The 21,267-nt window shown below is 44.6% G+C and overlaps 1 protein-coding gene across 2 annotated transcripts in view; it reads right to left on the bottom strand.

Annotated features, from left to right (window-relative positions):
* Positions 1 to 21,050, bottom strand: part of ADGRG2 (adhesion G protein-coupled receptor G2) — a 988,790-nt gene extending 967,740 nt beyond the window's left edge. Inside the window, exon 1 of one of the 2 annotated variants that reach the window (XM_086934346.1) lies at positions 20,638 to 21,050. The gene's annotated coding sequence lies outside the window, so the exon portion shown is untranslated. The remainder of the gene's footprint in view (positions 1 to 20,637) is intronic. The other variant, XM_086934348.1, reaches the window with a different exon arrangement.
* Between the last annotated feature and the right edge of the window lie 217 nt (positions 21,051 to 21,267).

The raw sequence follows: 21,267 nt of genomic DNA on the forward strand, positions 1-21,267 counted from the left end.
TGTAAAAAGGGTATTTACAAAAGAGGAACTATAGAAGTAGAAATCGTCTGTCTGTCTTAGAAGCATTTGCTCCTTGCAAGCACTGTCTAAGTATATGGTAGGCAGCCCCAGTGGAGTGTATTCCCTGTTTCAGAGCAGCTGAAAAATGAAAACATTTAGGTGGCACAACAACATGTTTTAAAGGAGGAGGAATGCTTGCATACATCCGGTTGTAATTACATAGCTGGAAAAACATATTAAGATTTCTATTTAAACTTCATTCCACAATGATGTAATGGAGCAACATACCAATTCGGGCTGTCAGAGTCTACAAGGCAGCCCCAGGCAAAAAGTCTTGAGTTGCAGTGGAATCCCCGGCTCAGCTAGCGAGCCCAGCGAACTACAATAGCACGAGCCTTTCAGTGGTGAAAGTGACCCTCACCCTACTGAGGAATGCACCAGAACACAGTCCGAGAGCCCCAACATCTGCAACATGTTCAGATGTAGAAAGCACCCTAGCGAGGAAATCCATCAGCCCTGTTTGAACCACCAGATGTTTCATTTTTGTAAACTTCTTGTCAACCTTCAGTAAGATCGAAGGACTGTATTTTTTTTTGCTCAATATTCGTGCTGTTTCTACTGCTTTTTAATGGGCAAAATAATCCCCACAGCTGCTAAATTTGACTGATGCCAACACTGCCACTCACTCCGCCCGAGACGCACCTAAAATCACTTGACAAATCCAGATGAGGGATAAAAACCACTTAAATGACATTCCTAACAAGGGCACGGTCTCGCTCAAAGTTCTAATATTTATTTTGCTGCTCCTATGGGAAAAATAATGCTAGTGCACCTGAAAGCACTCTGAAAACCCAAGAGCCCGTATTTGTTGGAAGTGCATCTGTGTACGACATCTGCAGGGCTGGTCTAGACATTATGCCACTTTGAGCACTCTGGCATTTACCTGGAGTGCAGCAGGTTACATGGCTTCTTACAGAGCAGTTTGAACTGCTAGGTAGGACCCAAGCATGCACTCATGACCCCATTCTTATCCAGGCTGCTTGTAGTGTAGGATTGGTTTGAGCAGTTTAGCTATGGGCTATTTTGGTTGCCAATCTGCCCCTGGACATCTTAGCAAGGTTTTGGTGGCTAGCAGATCCAGCTACGACGTATGTATTAGTGGAGTTGGACAATGTCTTGATAGCTACAGAAAAGTAAATGATTAATAATGCTCCTCCACAAAAGATGGAAATCCTATTGGTGCTCTCCCCTCTATTGCCTCCCTTCTGCCAAGGCTGCATACCTTTATCAATTCCTCATCTTTCTGTTACAAATTGTCCAGGTCATCTCGCTGTTAAGGAAACGCTGTAATTTGATATCATTGAATTCTTATACAGCACACTGACACCGGATGCTTCTTGGCGCTAAGAATCAGATTTTGCAAAAGGCCACTGAAGCAGCTTCCCAAGAGCCAACATATTTGATGTGTGTTTAAAATATAAAGGGAGCTGATTCAACAGTTTTGCCCCTATATACTTAAGGGAACGTCCACCCTACCTTCTCTTCTTTAGCAATGGCACTTGGAGTAGAATAGTGCCCTTCAGATCATATAGTGTGGGTTGGCATTTACAGTTTAAATAGATAGCTAGGTGGCGGGGCCGGACTGGGAATGGAGTATTTGCACTGTCTGAACTCACCTCCTGTATCCCATAATTTAGCGTCTCACCGTAGTACCCTGAACTTGCTTTTGGCCTTAGTTTTTAGTACTGGGGAAAATTACACCCCAGCAATAGAAGGGAGGGGCATAACTGAAACAGATTCCTGAGATGTGGCAGAGCAGATGTGGCTTATCAAACAAAGGGGCGAGAAGGAGGAGACCAAATAAGAGGGGCTCCTTTTTCTATGAATTGTATCAGAGCCAAAGAGAGCCATGCTATTTGTATGAACTAACTTTCCATGAGAAAAAGAAAACACTGGGTTTTCTTATATAACCCTCACCTACAAGAGTTGTCCCGTAGTGGTATGCTTCATCATCGGGTCCATACAGTTTTGCTGCGGAACGAGGCATCCTAGGACCTATGTGTTACGTATGAGGGCATTTTTGTTGTTTATTAAATGATGTAAAATGATGACCCCAAAAAATAGGAGTGGGGGGTCTTGTGTAGAAAATGAGATTTAAAAATACCTGCCTAGTAGGTACATTACTATTTATTCAGGCATCTAGTTGGTATGATTTAAAACAAGGGGAACAAGAAGGTGTAGGTCATAATGTACCTACCTTTGTAAGAGGTCCACATGTTTCAAGCCATACCCAAAGGCTTTTCTTCAGGACCAAGAAAACTAACTCCCTCATCCCACTCATGTTGTATATTTAAGCTGCACTCACACTGCTTACTAAAAAGTATATACACATACATACAGCAACTATTTGGTGTTACTGCTTGTAATGAAAGATGATGCAGAATTCTTGCATCATGGGTCCTCTGGTTGAGAGGTAAACCTGTAGTTACACTTTCATCAAGGTTACACCCCTGTTCATTGACCTCGAATTTTCAGCCTCAGGGAAGGCATCTTGTGCAGATGTGGCATCAAGTTCCCCCATGTCTGGGAACACAAATCAGGGAATGGAGATCAGAAGCACCTGTGGTGCAAACAACAGATCAGAGAGAATGTGTATATTCCCAGGAAAGAAAGCAATCCGGTATGGTTATCAACTGAATCACCAGCATATGGCATGATGCAAGCCCCAACATTTGGGATCTTGGGCTGCAGAAGCCAAACACCAGTTTATGAGCGACAGGAGAAACTGCACAGAAAGGTCACATATGCCCAAGGAGATCGGTGCACCCAACAATGATTGGAGCCCAAGGGTATGATCTACAGTGCCTGCCCTTAGGCTGTGCCAGTCTAACCTGCCCTGGACTAATCTGGACATTAAAGATCTCCATCTACTACCAGACAGCACAGCAAGGACCAGACATGTCTTGAAGGGGGAAAGGTTCATCAGCTTACAGGTTTGCTGGTGCACTGAAAAGGGATTCATAGACATGGCCGTAGCTCATCACTTCTAATACAGAGGCATTGAGCAAAGGGGACAAAAGGACTAGCGGTGTCGCAGTCAAGTGAGAGGAAAAACCCCCTTTCGCAGCCACAAGCTGCGACTCACATAGTGAGGAGCAGGAGCTGACTCTATGAATATGCACAAATGCACTGACTGTATACAGAGGTATGAAGCTAATCCTTCAATTAGCAACGCTAATTTATGAGGGGAGGCGTGGTCTGCCACTGCCGAGACCACATGCACAGGCTTTAGTGTCGCTCGGTATAGTTTCTCCAAAGTTGATCAACTAGTCCCAAGAGGATGCAATACAAGTGAGGAAAAACCAGAGCCAAGGTGTGTCACGATTGCAGCCAAAAGGAAAAAAAGAAAGCACTCAGTCAAGGAATTATTGTCAATCAAGGCTGTGCTTCAGAGGAAGATAGGCCCCCACAACCTATCCACTCTACTGGCAGATAAGCACCAGAAGTTAACCATGTAGATATTACCAATAAATATCTACAGCAATACCTAGCAGATATTAAAGGGGAAGTCCAGGCCAGAGCCAATCCTCTTGAGAGAAACAGACAAGAGGTCAGAGGAGCAGCAACGGATGTGGGGTATCTTCCAACACTGAGTAGAATGAAGAGCTGCAGCTTAAGGACAAATACCTAGACTAAAAGGTCATGATGAAATAACAAGGAACAGAGGACTACTCAGAGAAGTAAGAGATACAGAAATGCTTGTCCTAGTTGCTTTCTAAAATAAGAGAAATACTTGACAACTTCCCACTGAGACCGGACGCACACACACACTAAATCTAAGCAGGGCAAAGGTGACTCTCTCTGGACATCCTCACTATAGTCCGAATATATGATGTCAGACCGCAGACAAACATGTGGGATAATGGCTGCAAACCCTATAGTCCAAATCAAGGAGGAACTAATGACTGTTACCTCAGCAAAAGGGGATATTCTTTTTTCATACACTACTTCATAACTTAGTGGACTCTACCTTGTGACAAAGAAAATATATCTGGCTCTCTCCTTGGGGAATATTTCATATCAATATCCTTTCTGTGTAATCTTCAAAAGGAAATAGGAAAGAGTAATTCTTAAATGCTGGATGATGTAAACAACATTCAGGGGATGGAGACAATTGAGAACACTGAACCGAACAGAGATACCTGAGGTATAGATGTCGCAGCAAGGAAACTACAATGAGTGAGATCACAAACAAGAAGCCTTCTCCTAAGGCAGTGTTTGTGGATAGGCAGGCATGCTGCAGCACATTCGAGAGGTCAGACACCCTCGAGACCCAGGATCAGACCTGGAAGAAGCTGCATCAACTGGTTGTAAATTAGAGGATAGCTGTGACAAAGGATACCAATGTAATTCTGCAACAGAGTTTGTGAGATAGAGGGGTTTACTAAAAACCTATATTGGGCTGAAAATGGGTTCCCACCTCAGTCAGAGTCAATCGATCAGGGCTTAGTAAAGTGTGGCTAATGACCCTTGAGGGTTTCAAGGCACTGGGGGGGGGGGGCTGCTCATCCACCTGGGTGTGGAGGTTAAGTAGAAGAGCCAGGTCTTGAGATCCTCCCTAAACTGTGTCAATGACGCTGATTGCCCAAGTTGGAGGGGCATGGTGTTCCAGGTCTTGGCAGCAAGGTAGGAGAAGGATCTTCCTCATATTCTGGTCTTGTGGGTCCGTGGGACGGAGGCGAGTTGGGAGGAGGAGGGGATGTCTGGCGGGTGTGCAGAATGCGAGGCGGTAATTAAGATATTCTGGTCCTGCGTCATGGATAGCTTTGTAGGTGTGTGTGAGGGGCTTGAATGAGATTCTCTTGTTGATAGGGAGCCAGTGGAGTTGTCTGAGGTGCTGTGTCATGTGGTTGCACCTGGGGATGTCCAATCTGGCTGGTGCATTTTGGGTGTTCTGTAGTTTCCTGAGGTGTTTCTGGGTGACACCAGCGAAGAATGAGTTGAAGAGTGTGTTTCTGTAGTCTAGTATACTGATGAGGAGTGCCTGGGTAACCATCTTTCTGGATTCTGTGGGGAGCCATCTGAAGGTCTTTTGAAGTAGGCAGAGCATATGGAAGCAGGATGAGGATACTGTGCTGATTTGGCGTTTCATTGACAGTGAGAACTCCAGTATGATGCCAAGGTTGAGTGCATGGTCCGTAGGGTTTCCTAGTGTAGCAGGCCACCAGGAGTCATCCCAGGCTGGGGGAGTGGGTCCCAGGATGAGTACTCCGGTTTGTCTGAGTTGATCTGGAGGCAGCTGTCTTGCATCGAGGTGGTGACTGCCTTCAATCTGTTGTGAAAGTTTGCTCTGGTGGTTAAGGGTTCGTTGGTAAGCGAGATGAACAGCTGGGTGTCGGAGGTGTAGGAGAGGATGTTGATCCGTGGCTTTTGACGATGGCTGTGGGGAAGCAATGTAGATGTTAAAGAGGGTGGGGCTCAGGGAGGAGCCATGGGGCACTCCCCTGCTGATCTCTGTAGGTTCTCAGAGGAACAGAGGTATTCTGACTCGCTGTGTTCGGCAGGTCAGGAAGGAATGGATCCAGTCTAGTGCCATCTCGCGGATGCCAGCATCGTGGAGTCTTGTGATTAGTGTGCTGTGGAAGAATGTGTCGAAAGTGGGTGAGCGGTCCAGTCGGATGTGGGCTGCAGTTTCCCCCAGTCGAGGAGGGAGCGGATGTCGTCAGTGGGGGTGAGTAGTGCAGTCTCGATGCTGTAGTTGCTTCGGAAGCCCGATTGGGAGGTGTCCGGGACGTGGTTCTCTCTGATGAACCCAGATAGTTGGGTGTTGAGGGCCTTCTCGATGACCTTGACTGGGAAGGGGAGAAGGAAGATGGGTCTGAAGTTCTTGAGGTCTGTCGGGTCAGCAGACGGTTTAGGTGTTTTTTCAGTCATCTGGGTAGGTGCCGGTTTCGATGGAGCAGTTGGTGCAGTGAAGCTGGGGGTGTTGGAGGCAACTCCTCTGTGGAAGATATGGAACGGTCAGGGATCCAATGGGGCTCCTGAGTGGATGCTCTTCATGGTTTTGAGTGTGTCGCTTTTGGTGAGCGGAGTCCAGTTGAGCAGGACCTGTTGGGGTGTGGCGTGGTTGCATGCGGTGGTGGTGGGCATGTTGGCGGTGTCTTGGGTGTTGAAGCTGTCGTAGATCTGCCTGATCTTCTGGTGGAAGAAGATGCCGAGTTTGTTGCAGAGGTTTTGGCAGGGTGGGACATCTGTGGTCTCACTGTTGGGCCTGGTGAACTCCTTGACAATGGTGGAGAGTTCTTTGCTGTTGTGTGCGTTGGCATTCATTCTGTCTTGGAAGGCCGTTTTCTTTGTGGTTTTGAGGAGGAGATGGTGTGGGGATTTGAAGGTTACGTGGGTTTCCAGGGTTTTGTTGCTCCTCCATCTCTTCTCAAGTCGTCTGGACATGTAGAGGGCAGTAGTGACCCAGCTGGCTTTCTTGGAGTGTTGCTTGCCTGATGTCTTCTTGAGGGGTTCCAGAGTGTCGGCACAGCTGGAGATCCATCGGTGAAGGTTGCAAGCTGCGGTGTTGGCGTCTGTAGATGTTGGCGGGGTGGTCATGCCAAGGAGGTCAATGAGACATTCTTTGGTGGCCTTGTTCCAGCTGTGATGAGGAGGGGGTGAGGGCGGTGGTGTGCAGTGGGCGTGGGGAAGGCAAGATGCATGTAGTTGTGGTTAGTCTAGAGGAACTCGGTGGTTTGGCTCTAGAAATGTTCCCGCTGGCGGAGAAAACGGGGTCAAGCATGTGTCCGGCTGTGTGGGTCGGTGTAGTCACTAGTTGCTTGAGTCCAATGTTGGCAAGGTTCTCCAGTAGTGAATTGGTGTTCTGGTCACTGAGGTTGTCTCGGTGGAAGTTGAGGTCCCTGTGTAGGATGTACTCAGTGGATGCAAGAGCCTGGGATATGATGAGGTCTGCAATGGCATCAGTTAACAGCGGGCAGGAGCTGGGAGGGGTGCCTGTAGACGAGTGTACCATGGAGGGAGCTCTTGGGATTGGTCTTGATTTGGAAGTGGAGATGTTCCATGGTTGCCATTGGATCGTATGAGTGCATGGTCAGTCTGAGGATTTTCTTTGGGATGATGGTGATGCCTCCTACTGGTCGGTCAGTGCGCTCCTTGCGGGTGATTTTGTAGCCTTCGGGGATGGCAATTACGTTGTCTGATCCGGAGCTGAGGCTGGTCCAGGTTTCGGTGAAGAAGGTGATGTTGGGAGAAGCAACATCGAGGAGGTCCCAGATTTCTGTGCCATGTTTGTGGAGGGATTACACATTGGATGCAGTGGAGCTTGTTGGTTGTGCTGTTGGTTGGCTGGGCGGTGAGGGGTGCTGGCGTGTTGGTGTGAGTGAAAGCGTGGTTTCAGTTCCTTCAGGAGAAAGGTCAATGGGTCACCTTTGGTGACATTAGGTGGCAGGCAGCGTGGCGTCCAGAGTTGAATGTGAGGAGGGTGCTGGCGTCGTAAGAGTGGAAGGTCCGAGAACCAAGATCCCTGATGCTGGATGCGGGCAGGCGCAGACGGGCTTGCCTTCTGTTATGTTATGTTAAATTATTTATAAAGCACTCTTACACCAAGCAGTTTCATGGTGCTGGAAGCGGGGTGGTAGCAACAGTGGAGAGACAGGACTTACTCGTAAGCTTGTGCAAACAAGAGAGTTTTCAGACGTGTTCTGAACTGAGGGTAAGAAGCTACAGATATAAGTTCATTCGGGAGGGAATTCCAGAGTTGGGGAGCCAGAAAAGAAAATCTGAGACCACCATGTTTTTTTCGTTTGAAGGAGGGAATTGTGAGCAGATTGAGGTGAGAAGAGCGAAGTTCGAGTGCAGGGGTGTAACGGTGAATCCTAGTGGAGATGAAGGCTGGACTTTGGCCAGCAAGGGCTTTAAATATGGTACAACCCAGTTTGAATATGCCGCATTTAGCAACCGGGAGCCAATGAAGGCTCTTCAATAAAGGGCATACGTGTTGATTCTTAGGCTGATGGTAGATAAGCCTAGCTGCTTGGTTTTGTACCAGCTGGAGGCGGCGAAGTTGGTATGCTGGGATGCCAACATAGAGTGAGTTTGCATAATCTATGCGGGAAATGACCAGGGCCAAGATGACAAGAGTGAGGGCCTCAGTGGTCAAGAATCTACAAATCTTCCGGATTCGGCGGAGGTGGAAGAAGCAGGAGGATACTACTGCACCAATCTGGGGCTTATGGGACAAATCATTGCAGATTAATACCCCCAAGGCTTTTTACCGTGTCCACTGGGCTGGGGGGGATTGCCCAGGAGAGGCGGCCAAAAGCTGGAGTTCCAGGGGTTTGCAGCTCCTCCAGTCAGGATTAGCTCCGTTTTATCCGGATTGAGTTTCAATTGATTGGTGTACATCCACTCGCTAATTGAGGTCATAGTAGACTGGAAGTTGGTAACTGAGGTATTAGACGAGACGATGTCGAACACCAGCTGAAGATCGTCAGCGTAATTGAAAGTTATGGCCGGACTATTACGTAGGCAATAAGGGGTTGCCTGTAGAGATTAAACAAAAGAGGCGACAGGGAGGAGCCTTGGGGGACCCTACAGGTCAGCCCTGTTTTTTTGCAGAGAAATTGGTCAAATGGACTGCCTGGAATTGCTGATGTAGGAAGGAGGAGATCCAACTAAGGGCCAGACCCTGGATACCAGCGTTACTGACACGGACGATCAGGAGATTATGATCGACCATGTCAAAAGCGGCAGACAGGTCTAAAAGCACCAGGACCTGGGTGATGTTTTTGTCAGCTCCTCTTCTAAGCTCATCCATGACTGCCAGGATAACAGATTCTGTGGAGTGGGCTGGTCTAAAACCCACCTGCCGAGGGTCGAGAAACTGAGAAAGCTCAATGAATGAGCTGAGGCAGTTCGTGACATGAGCCTCCAGTATCTTGCTGAGATAAGGGAGCAAGGAGATTGGGCGAAAATTGCTCAGTACCTAAGGATCGGCAATAGGTTTTTTTAGGATCGGGACAATGACCGCTTGTTTGAAAGAGTCTTGGACTATGCCTAACTTGAGCGAGTTATTCAAAAGTGAAAGGGGCGGATCAGGACAAGCAAGAAAGGCCTCTTGTAGAATGTGGGGGGACAGCAGTTATTGAGGGAACCAGATTTCAACCTTTTTAGGAGGACCGGGAACTCATCTCTGGTGATCGGGGAAATCTGGTCCAGTGTAGAGGTTTTTTTTGCCTGAGGTAGAAGGGGTAATAAGGGATGTGGGGGTAGGAATATTGTTTTTAATAGCAGTGATTTTATCAATGAAAAACGAATTGAGGGAGTCACATAATTTTTGTGAGGGAGCAGTTTTGGCAATCACTCTGTCAGGTTGCGAAAGCTCATTGCCTATTGCGAAGATGTCTTTGGTTTTTGTGGTTGAATTTGTAATCTTTGAAGAGAAATAGGCGATCTTAGACTGGAGGATAGACTCCTTATAGTTTTTCAGCAGGGCTACGTAGATGGTCCTTTCCCCAGGTACATATGCTCGTCTCCATCGATGCTCAGCTTGTCTTAGTGCTAATTTCTTCTTTTTCAAATCATCAGAAAACCAGCGTTGGGCATCGTGAGGGCGTTTTAGGTTGATTTTCCAACTGCGCTCCAACAGTGCGGACATGCAGTGCCCGCCATTAAGTAGTGGTGCGGCAAGGGTCACTGGAGGGGAGCGGGGCTATGAGGGATCTTAGCAGGAGGGGGTGATGAAAGGAGAAAACAAGGTAAAAAAGGAAATGAAAAGCAAAAGCCCAAAAAAAGGCAGAGGCAGGAGGAAAGAAGGAGATAAGGAGACCCCAAGCCATGCAATCCCCCTCCGATTCAGGAATTAAATATAGAGCAGTCGCTGGTATAAAGTTAACCTGCAGAAATCTCAGGCACTGAACATACCAGTCCAGCAACATCAGGGTTTGCTTATGCGATTCAATGGGCAATTGAAGGAATAACCTACTCGGAAATTTAGATCACACCTTAACTGAAAACCATAATCCCATACTATTACAACTGACATAAATTGATTCCGAATAACCTATACTTTCTGCATTTTGGGACCTACCCCGGCCAGTTAGAGTGAAGGAAGTTAAAATGACTATCTTGCCTAACAGCCTCTTCTTATTTCTGGCTGTGCCACTCCCGCTCTCTCCAAGAAATACACACACAATACAAGAATCTGTGGATAGCTTTATATGAGCAAGGAAAGAAATGAGAATCGCAAGACGTACCATGATTCTACTACCTTAAAAGGGAGTGCTAGGGATACCTTCCATATTAAAATATTACCAAGTAGCATAGCTACGATATGTGGTGGAAAGGGACAGAGATGAATCTGTGAAGCAATGCCGCTTTGTGAATCAGGCAACAGAAGGGACACACATATGGTAAGTACCATTGCATGCATGGAATATCGAGGTTACAATCCTAACCTATAACTAGAGTCACAACATGAGTGTGGGATTGAGGAGCTACTAAAACACGTCTAATGATGTTCCCATTACCCTCGTTCACACCCCTATTGGGGAAAACTGATTTCAGCTCAGCTATGGACGAACATGTCTTCAGCGGGGGGATCAGGGGGAAGCACATGAGGAATAGAGGATGAAGGTATCAATCATATACTTAAATATCATTTTTTTTTTTAAAAGAGTGTCCTCTACGTGAAACAGAAAGATTTAGATACTATCAGACCCGGAAGTGGGTCATTCATCACACCAATGAACTTCAGGCCTCCCAACCGCTGACTAGTTTGAAAATAGTTATTATTAAATGAGGATGACAAGAAACTCATCCGAATTATATGCACAGCTTTAACCCTTTGACCGCGGCGCGAATTTTGCAGCGGTGCTGGGGAATTAATGAGTGGGCGGGGTTAGGACAGCCCCTGGCCATCCTCCGCACACGCCCACTGAGACATTGGCTGGCCGGGGGCCGTCTGACGCATGCAAGAGGTTAAGTGGGCCAGGTCCTGCCAGTGCTCAACATCAGCAGCATTAAAAAGCAGATGGTGGGACGGGTCCCTATCGGGCTCTCCATTGCTGCCCTCACCCTCAGGGTGAAAAAACATCGTCACTCTGCAGCAGTATCACCCTCAATTATTTTGATGTACCTTCAAAGAGACTTGTTATAGTTCTTTCTCATTCTCATCATTTCAAAAAAAAATGTTTGCCGTTTTACATAGTGCAAACTCGACCCAAAAGTATTGAAGCACTTTACTGGAGTACCAATTTCAATACACAATTACATATTCATTTTTTTCATCACAGGACATTGAGCCAATGCGGAGGCTCTGAGCCTGCTTCCCGAACTCCAAAGTCGGAAATTCTAGCAGTTACGCCACAATCTCTCCCTCAAGAACGGAGGCATTTTCAACATTCTACACAATTAAGCCATAATTGTTGCTTATTTATCGTATGCAACTAACAACCATTGACAAAGCCAATAGTCCTCCCTACTCACTGCCATGTGGAGTCCCCAAGGGTCTTGCCTTAGCCCCACTCTTTTTAATATTTATGTAGCTAAACTCGCCCCACTCATAACCCCTTCGATGCTGCTGACGGAACGGTTCCGTCATGCACGTCGGGTGAGCTGTGCGGATGACGGAACCGTTCCGTCATGACTCCGCCCGCGCAAGGCGGAGTCAGCATGGGCGGGGAATTCGCGCCGCAGCGATGCGGATAAGAAGCTTTAATCTGGCGGTAACCTCGTATGCTGAGGACACCCATCTTATAATCATAGCAGCTCATAATGACACATCAGGCCCCCTAAGATGCCATAACTACATTAATGCGATCAGTGGCTGGATGAATGGGCACAGCCTTAAGCTTAATACAGGAAAGACTGAGATTATGGCGTTTGGAACTCCCTCCCTGGCCTGGTCCACCATCTGGTGGCCTAATAACTTGCCTCAACCACCTCGCCCAGCCACCAAAGCGAAGGATTTGGAAATCATCATTGATGACAACTTTAACCCCTTCCACGCTGATGACGAGCTGGGCTCGTCATGGCGTAGCCTCCTCGCACGCTGATGACGAGCCCAGCTCGTCACGTAACATGCGATTTAAGAAATCTCAGCGTGCGAGCGGAATTCCGCTAGCGCGCATGAGGTTAATATGAGTGCGCAAATATCATCAGTTACATCCTCAACTTATTATATCATTAAAATAAGAAAAGTTCTTCTTTTTATTCCAATCAGTCAAAGAAAAACCCTAATAACCCTGCTGGTGCTTCCCAGATTGGATTATTATAACAGTTTCAATCTAACCACTCTCGAAAAATATATATGAGGCGACTAAAACTTGTCCAAAATGCTGCAGCAAGACGGATTTTTAATTTCTCTAAATTCCATTCCATCAAGCAGGGACTTCACGAGCTGCACTGGCTTACCATGCGCAGCCGGGCCAAATTTAAAGTCCTCTGCTTGGCCCCCTAAGGATTGCATAACGTAGGCCCAGAATTTCTCAGATCAACCTTCAAAAGATATAAGCCCAACAGAGAACTCAGATCGGCCAATGCCAACCTTTTGGCTGTTCGGAGATTCAATAAGATGCAATGGGGTGGTAGAGGTATAATCCTCAACACCATCAAACTCTGGAACAGCCTCCCACCCCAGAGCTATTCCTTCATTAACAACGTTTAGGAAGGAGATAAAAACCTGGCTATTTAACATCTAATGTTCCTACTCACCGGCCTCTTATGCAGCGCCGAGACACCTTTGGTATTCACGCGCTTTAAAAAATATCCTAACATAACATAAGATAGGTGTGAAGATACTTCTTGTATTAAACATCTGGAAGCAATGACAAAAGCAGCAAAGTACCAGAGAGGCAGCACACTATGCTAAACACACATTTTTAGCCAAAGTGTTTTTAAACCATGCCCCCAATTACATCGACCATGCCCCTGTGAGAAACCCTTACTGTTTTTTCATCCCACTTAAAGCCCTGGTTATATGGCTTTCCAGTTAGCACTCCTACAGGAAGAAAACCCTAGGATAGAAACCATGGGAAGATGACCTAGGCCGACAGTTCATGAGAAATGAAAGGTAGGAGACATAAACCAGAAGTTACTTATGGACATTGAATGATTGACACTGTTTAGATCAAGTACTCTTATGGTTTTATTTTAAACCAAATAAAGATAATCGAATTGAACTGAATGATTGAATAGTATGTGCTTTTTGAAAACAAATCATCAAAGTGGTATGACCGAGTTCTAGGTAAGCCACAAGTAAAATTTACATTTTTAATTTCTTCGTTAAGTAGCACTTTATCTATTGGCATCCTTGCAGCTACATAATTTCAAGCTTGGTTTGACAATGCAGCTCTCTGGATGACTTAATCCTTCAAAATATACATAGAGTAGCCTTCTGCCCCAGGCTTGCTGTTGTCTATTCTGATATTTTTTTCTTCCACCTACAGAGTACTTGCTTTTGATGGATGAGGGACTATTTTACATTGCAACAGTACACTGAACCATCACACATTAATGTAGCTATCCCACAGATAGAATCTGTAAGAAAAGCAAGCAATTCTTGGTTCGTTTTTAGTGCAGCATTCATTTTTTCATGTTTTAATCTGACCACAAAATACAAGCCACTCCTATTAGCGTCACCTAATGTATGAAAAACGAAGGGGATAAAGAATGTAGGGGTAAGTTGCGATAACTGCAATGTGTGAATTGGTCAAAATTACAACAGTGTATTCTCTACCATTACAAGTGTAAATTGAAGTCATAAAAATCCACCAATCCAACCACTAGGTGTAATTTACATTTGTAAATGCAGATTTCTGGCCACTCAACCCTTAAAAGTGCAAGTACGTTTGTGCACAACCGGGGCCCATCATTGCTTCATAAGGTATGGATAAATATGTGAGAATAGCAACTTAAAACATCCCATGTTCAAGATATTAATGAAGTAGTTTCTTACTAGTGAAACCTAAACATGTTTTAATTCTAAACAATTACTTGAAACTGCAATACAATTGGAATGCGGTCTCAGATGGCTTTCAGATCTGGGCACTTACGTTAATGGCAGCCGAAGATAACTTTATTTGTTATAACTGTTGGGTGGGTTGGACATCTTGGCACTGGCCCCATTTACAAATGTGCTCACATCGTGTAGTAGCAGGCCCAGGTCATTGTTTTTCAGACCATTTGAATATGATTTGCATTGGTATGGATAACCCAACAGGCTCAGCCAATCAGAAACCTTAGAATAGTGTTGCAACATATGCCAGGTTTCAGGGGCAGTAAGCAGAAAGGGGTTCATTTATTTTGCACTGTCAACACCAGGGGCAGAGTACAATTTTATTTTTAGGCTTCACCTGCACAGCGCTTTTGCGGTGCTTGAGAAATATTTTGTATTTAATGTATCTTAAAACAAGCCCCTTATCGGTGCCCATTGTCAAATTACTGTGTTCATTCACTTTTGTGTTGAACAGTTTTTTGTTAACTTCCCTTAACTGCACACATTTACGATACTTCTACTATAACAGCTCACACTTTTTAAGCCCCATTCACAATCAAGATAAGATCTCTTCCCACAGAAAAGACTGCCAGCTAGCAGTATACTGGAGTGCTTGTTTTTTTATTACTTAGTTGTGTAAAGCAGATGCTTTAGCCTTAGAACATTTGAGTACCTTTCTTTGCACTTAGTAGGCATTATCAAATATATTTTTTTAACTTAATCTATTGGTTATTATTATCAAATTCTAAATGTTGAAATAAACATTACACATTAAAAATAAAGTTAATATACAAGAGCTATGCTATATTTAGCAGCGGGCCCAAAAGTTGTCAGAACTCCTATGACCACACACAATATTGCTATATTTGACTAGTAAACAGGCTGTCACAATTGCGGTTACCTTGCAGTTAAAAGGGACGTAATTGGAATGGTGCAGCATGTGTAGTGGCACTGGGCCGAAAGCTCTAGAGACCCCACTAAACCCAGATTGTTGGTGAATTTTACTACTAAACAAGACAGTCACAAGGACATTTATCTAGCAGGCAATAGGGTCATTTGAATGCTGCAGCGGGTGTAGTAGCACCAGGGCCAAAAGCTCTAGGCACCCTACTAAACACCCAATATTGATATATTTTCTACTAAACAGTCAGGCAGTCACAATTGCAGTTGGCTTGCAGTTAAAAGGGGCATAATTTGAACGATGCAGCAGGTGCAGTGGCACTTGGGACCAAAAACTCTAGGGACCCCACTAAACGCAAAATATCTCTAAATTACTACTAAATAGGCAGTCACAAGTGAAGTTATCTAACAGGCACGAGGGCCATGATTTCAGTGGTGTTGCAGGTGCAGTCACACTGGGGCCAAAAGTTGTCAATAACACCTCTAAATACCAAATCTTGCTATATTTTATTACTATATTACTAAACAGGCAGTCACAAATGCAGTTATCTTGCAGGCACTATGGGCATGATCTGAAAGGGGCAGCAGGTGCAGTGGCATCGGGCCCAAAAGTTGTCAGAACTCCTCTGAGCACATAATGTTGCGATTACATCAATTAATTCTATTAATTCCTTCTTTTATATTACTTACCTAAACTATTCCACTAGTAACAGCATGATTTATTGCAGTTTTGTACATAAACAAGTCATAAAACTTTAACAGACTTTCTGTAACTTACATTGTACCTCTACTCAACAAGCTACAACAAAAAACAGCGTTTTATTAATCACATAGGCAAAGCGTAATGCATTTACCAATGTTTGTTTCTATAATATTTGCAGAGGACCCAGATTAGCAAAGATGCAAGAGCACATGATGAATCAAACAAAAGGAAAAAAAATACAGCCATTTAAGTTGTAGTAGAATTGACAGTTTCCATACCGCCCCTCCACGGAGCATGCAACCCTTCTTGAATAACTGGAAAAACATTTCCCCTGACACAAGATGAAGTCATGAACATTTTCCGCCAACTACTGAACAGTGTTGCATTTCTCTGTTTTATTATTTGGCAAAAAGAAAACATCCCCGCCCGGTTTTCATAGCACAGGATTGCCACGCGGAATCCACCCCTGGTGCGTGCTGCTTCTGCTTGAGAAAAGCTCTTGAGTCACCAGACTGTGCAACTTCAGGGACGCCCAGCGCTGTGAGGAGCGAGTCACTAGGCGTAAAGGGAGCGGGCTGGGGTCAAAATGATGATATTCGGGGAAACAAAAGGGGGCATATTCATGGAAGGTGGCGAGAATGTGCGCAAAGGCACGAGGACAGAAAGAACAGTAAAGAAAGACAAATTTGGCAAAAAGTGCGAGACAAGATACAATTCATATGTTATGAAAGAATTAAAGATGGGAGAAAAGGAATTAGGGGAAACACGTGATACGGGAAAAAGAAGAAAAAGGCACCGAAAAAGGTTGACAGAAAGATAAACTATGTAGAACAGAAATGGAAAGAGGGGAGAGAAACAGAGCAGGAGGGAACAGAAATAGAAGTGGGAATTGGGAGAAAGGAAGACAAACGAAGGAATTGGAGAAAGGATGAAAAAATGCAGGATGGCAGTAAAGGGAAACAAGATAAAAGAAAAGGAGAGAATATGGAGATTTGAAGAGAAAAAGGTAATTGAGACTTTAAAAAGGAGGGTGAAAGAGAAAATTGGGAAAATTTAGCAGGAGAAAATAAAAGAGAAAAGATGGGATGAGAAATTAGGGAAAAAGGTAGAGTGCGAGAGAGAGAACGAGAAATGGAGGTGATGTGACAGAAAGGGAAGAGAGAAAACAAGTGCTTTCATTGAAACATCTGATAACCACCAATGTCACATTGCAAGCAGACTTGACCCATCCATAAATAGGTAAAACGAAAAGCAAATGTATGCCTGCTTTAATGATTTTGGTTTAGGGGAGGGGCTATGATGGATAAAGAGGTGGCGGAAGCTCTACTTTTTTTTATATATATAGCGCAAACTAGACCCGAAGATATCAGGTATCAGAGCGATTTACATGAACACTAGTTTTATTTCACATTCATTTTTGTTAGGCATGGGGAGACAAGTGATTTGCCCAGAATCACAGGATGTTGATCGTTGTTGCCAAGAATCAAACCTGGTTCCCCAGCTTTGAGGTTGACAGCTTTGAGGTTCCTCAGCTTTGAGGTTACTCGGATCCCCACGTAAGGATCATCATGGGCAATGGTGTCTAGTCATCAAAAGAAGTTCACACTTAGGGGAGACTCAAAGAGGTGTGTATGTTGGCACCTCCACTGTGTGTATAGGCTATGTGGGGTAAGAAGACAGTGTGATGAGATCACCCTCACTCCTGAAAGTTATGCCAGACACACGTGGGTGTGCTCCATTCTGCTGATGATACTGTGTGGTGGGACCGCACCCCGGTAGGACTCCAGCAGCTACTGATGCTTCTGCCAGTAACAACAATCCCAACGCGGTGGAGTCAAACCTGGCTAAGATCAGTCTGCTTCCAAGAAGGCCAAAAGAGTGCCCGATGCCCCTGGATTTGATGCCAAGTGAGGGTGCAAGAGGCATCTGGCACACAGTGCTAAAAATGGGAAAAACATTCAGGGAATCCCTAAATTTGAATTAAGAACTAATCATAGAAATGGGGGCTAGTCGTGGGGAGAGTCATGAGGTGCTGAGTCTGATGGTCAACTTTTACATTTATTTTTCAAAAACTCAACTCCAAAGGCTGTGAGGAAGGACAACTGTAGTCCAAATTACCAACCTAAATACACAGAGCAGGAATGCCCCTGTAAACAGAAAAGTTAAAACAGGGGGCATGGTTGACCACTGTCAAGTTTCTAACGCCTACCCCCATAGAATATACATTGTGTACGTTAGAAAGGTCTTCAATTTATGTGCCAAGAAAAGCTTGGTGTTTCTTCCAATGCTTCATACAGTGAAATGTAAAATGTTTATTCTATCTCTCATGTTATAAACTTAATAAAACGAATTCCTAAAAACTCACCCCCAAAGAAAACTGGCAACAATGGCAAACGTGATGTTACGTCTTTTCTGGCTTATTTAATTGGCCACAAACCAACTGTATTTCAAATTATCTTACGAGGTTAAGAAAACGGCTCGAGAGATCTTTGTGCACTCAGCAAGTTCCCGGTTTTGATAACAGTAAGATTACTTTGTTGGGAAAAGTTCTTGCTGGAGAGATCTTTGTGCAGTCTAGTTCCAGCTTATCATAAAATAGTAAATACGCCTGATGCAAAGCATGGCGTGCAACATGAAGGTCACAGATTTGTATTTTATGTAGCTATCTCAGTGGGCTGGTGTTGTTGCAAAATATCTTTGTTACCTGTAAGTCATAAATTACAATCCTTGCAATATAGCTTTGGGAGTTAACTGACACTAAAGAGTTGCATGCAAACTATAACAAATAAGTTTAGAACCTCACTAACAAGTTTCCTTCAGGTACTAATACACACTTATTAGGTGCTATAAAATTAGCAGTTACTCATATTTATAGATACATCTGACATTGTTACAGAGCATGCAAATCTCTTAAATACAGAGCTTAGATACTTCTGAAGTGACAAAAAAGAGAGTGTCATTGTTTTTCTATAAAATTAGCAGTTACTCATATTTATAGATACATCTGACATTGTTACAGAGCATGCAAATCTCTTAAATACAGAGCTTAGATACTTCTGAAGTGACAAAAAAGAGAGTGTCATTGTTTTTCCAGGAGCTTTCAGCTGGCTCCGGCCCAGGATTAGACGCATACAAAGAGAGTGGTGATGACCCTTTAAGTGAGGCATTTGCGTTGGTCCCAGCTGGAACTGAAAATAAGACACCTTTCTCATCCCCTGAAAGTTGCCGCTCTGAACCCAGAGCACACAAAGTATGAATTTTGCAGAATGGATTGTGCTGTTATATTGTACTGGGACATGGCCTATTTAGTTGAGGCCAGCATGGATCCCAAAGACACCTCAGCAATATCTTCTGGATCATCTTTAAAAAGGAAATCTCTTATGCATACATTAAATTGTACTCCTGCCTACATAATCCTGCAGTGACCCCAAATAATAATCCTGCAGTGACCCCATATAATGCTGTTAGTCAAGCAACATTTCTACCAGCTTTCAACTAAAGAGAGTAGTCTTTCCCCATTAATCTGGTAAAATTTAATACCAAGTACATTGCTCTTTAACACCGCCTCGCTTTGATCTCCCATCAACAGCACACTCACTGATCTGCAAAGAGTTTTGCTTAAAGAAAAACTTGGAAGCACAATGATTGAAGTTCTATTTTTGTGAACAGTTAGCGGATATGAACACAAATTGAAGATGTCATATGTAGCAAGATCAGTGGGATATTAGGTAACTCCTGGTAATGCACATATTCTAAATTATGCAGTAAGCACTTCATCCCCCTCAGGCAATTCTGCCCAGGTACATTTTGACAGGTCAAGTCTGCCAAATTGTACTAGGGAAAATAAACCCAGAAAGTAGCAGGACACGTTATGCTCCATTTTGGGCATTAATTGTAATTGGCGCTATTTATCACACATAATCAAATCTAAGCCCGGTGGGGTCGGAGTATATTGGTGTATTTTGGATTTAGGAGGAGGTTATCAGCAAAAACAACCAATCATGAGTTATTTAGCCCACCTATAATTTTGGACCTTGAAAGAGGTATCTCCATTTAACTATTGGCTAAATGATCCAGCGTCATTTTATTACACTGAAATTTGCATAAAATACTTTTGCGAATCTAAAATGTTACTTGGAAGTAGCCACTTGAGCCAAAAAAAGGAGTCAAGATTATGAGGATACAAGCATGAAACTTTAGTTCACACAATAGTGCTTAGGAAAGGCTTTATACCAAGAACAAGTGAAATCCTTAAGAAGGAAAAATCTGGTTTAATGGAGATAGAACATGCTTGTGTGGTCTCATGTGTGGAGATGGTACGTAGGTGCCTGGTAGATGGCGTTGGTGGTTACATATGTGAAGCTGGTGACTAACAGGCCAGATGAAGCTAGAATTAACAATTCGAACAAAGAAATGGAATAAAAACAATATGCTATCAATTTAAAAAAAAATCACGTTGAGTCCTAGTTGGCATTAATGAAAGAAATGCATGTAGAGTAGAAGGACTTCTACACTACATGCATTAATACAGTTGGCATTAATGAAAGAAATGCATGTAGTGTAAAAGGACTTCATGTTGTTCTACATGCATTAATACAGTTGGCATTAATGAAAGAAATGCATGTAGTGTAGAAGGACTTCTGTTTTGGTGAAATTATGCGTTTACTTGCGAATATCCTAGCCATACGTTCGTTTAAAAAAAAAAATCGATTTATTATTATTTCTCAAGGCGTTTGAGTTTTACAAGATTGCTTGTCGGGATTGCAATGATTTTTCTCGATAAACCTGAATTTGAACTTCTATTCTATACGGAACGCTCTGGAGTGAGGCGTTGTGTTAGATAACACCGCTCTGAAGCACCATAATTCTCAATGAAACAGCTTTAAATGGACAAGTACCTGCACTGCAATTTGAGCCCGAGTGTGCAGGTACCTCTAAGCACAGGTGCAATTCCACCCCCATCTCAGCAGCTACATTTCCACCCCCACCTCAATCCAAAAACACATACAAGAAACAAGCTGCGGGGATCCCTTACTTGACTGGGGTGATGGGGGTCCACAGCTCCGTTGCCCAAGAGGAATCCGATTACCAAATCCAACGACGAATCGGGCGCTGAGCAGCTCCGGGTCTCCGGGCGACTTTTGCTTCAAGTATAACAGAAAAAAAAACAGAAAAACCCTTCTGCGGCGTTTCCAAACAAACACTTTCCGAGTCGTGCTGAGTTATCCCGAGTTCAAAATGTATTTGAATTTGCTGTCCGTAATGATTCCAGGTGCGCGCACGCTCCGTTTCTGCGGGACGAGGCTCAGGTGGTGCTCCAGCGGCAGCACTGCTGCCTCATACCCCGAGAAGCGCCCGGCCCGCAGCTGCAGATCCTGGCAACTGCCGGCAGGGGGAGCAGCCGCGCGGCAATCCCCGCCCTCACAGCTGGCACGAGGCGGGGTGAGCAGCCTGGCAGCAGCCCACGCGCGCAGCTGCACAGGGCGTGGGACCAACAGGCAGACAGACAGGCCCGTGAGGCAGTGGCAACACGTTTAGATGCCGCCCAGTGAGCCGTCGCGGCACCCCCCTCTGAAACTATGGAGAAGCTTAGAACTCGGTCCCTGCAGCGGCAATGGGGTGTTTTTGTACAGTAGAACCAGATGTTGGGAGCCAGAAACTTTAG

The sequence above is a fragment of the Lissotriton vulgaris genome, chromosome 8, assembly GCF_964263255.1.
Source record: "Lissotriton vulgaris chromosome 8, aLisVul1.2, whole genome shotgun sequence".
In the NCBI taxonomy this organism is placed as follows: Eukaryota; Metazoa; Chordata; class Amphibia; order Caudata; family Salamandridae; genus Lissotriton; species Lissotriton vulgaris.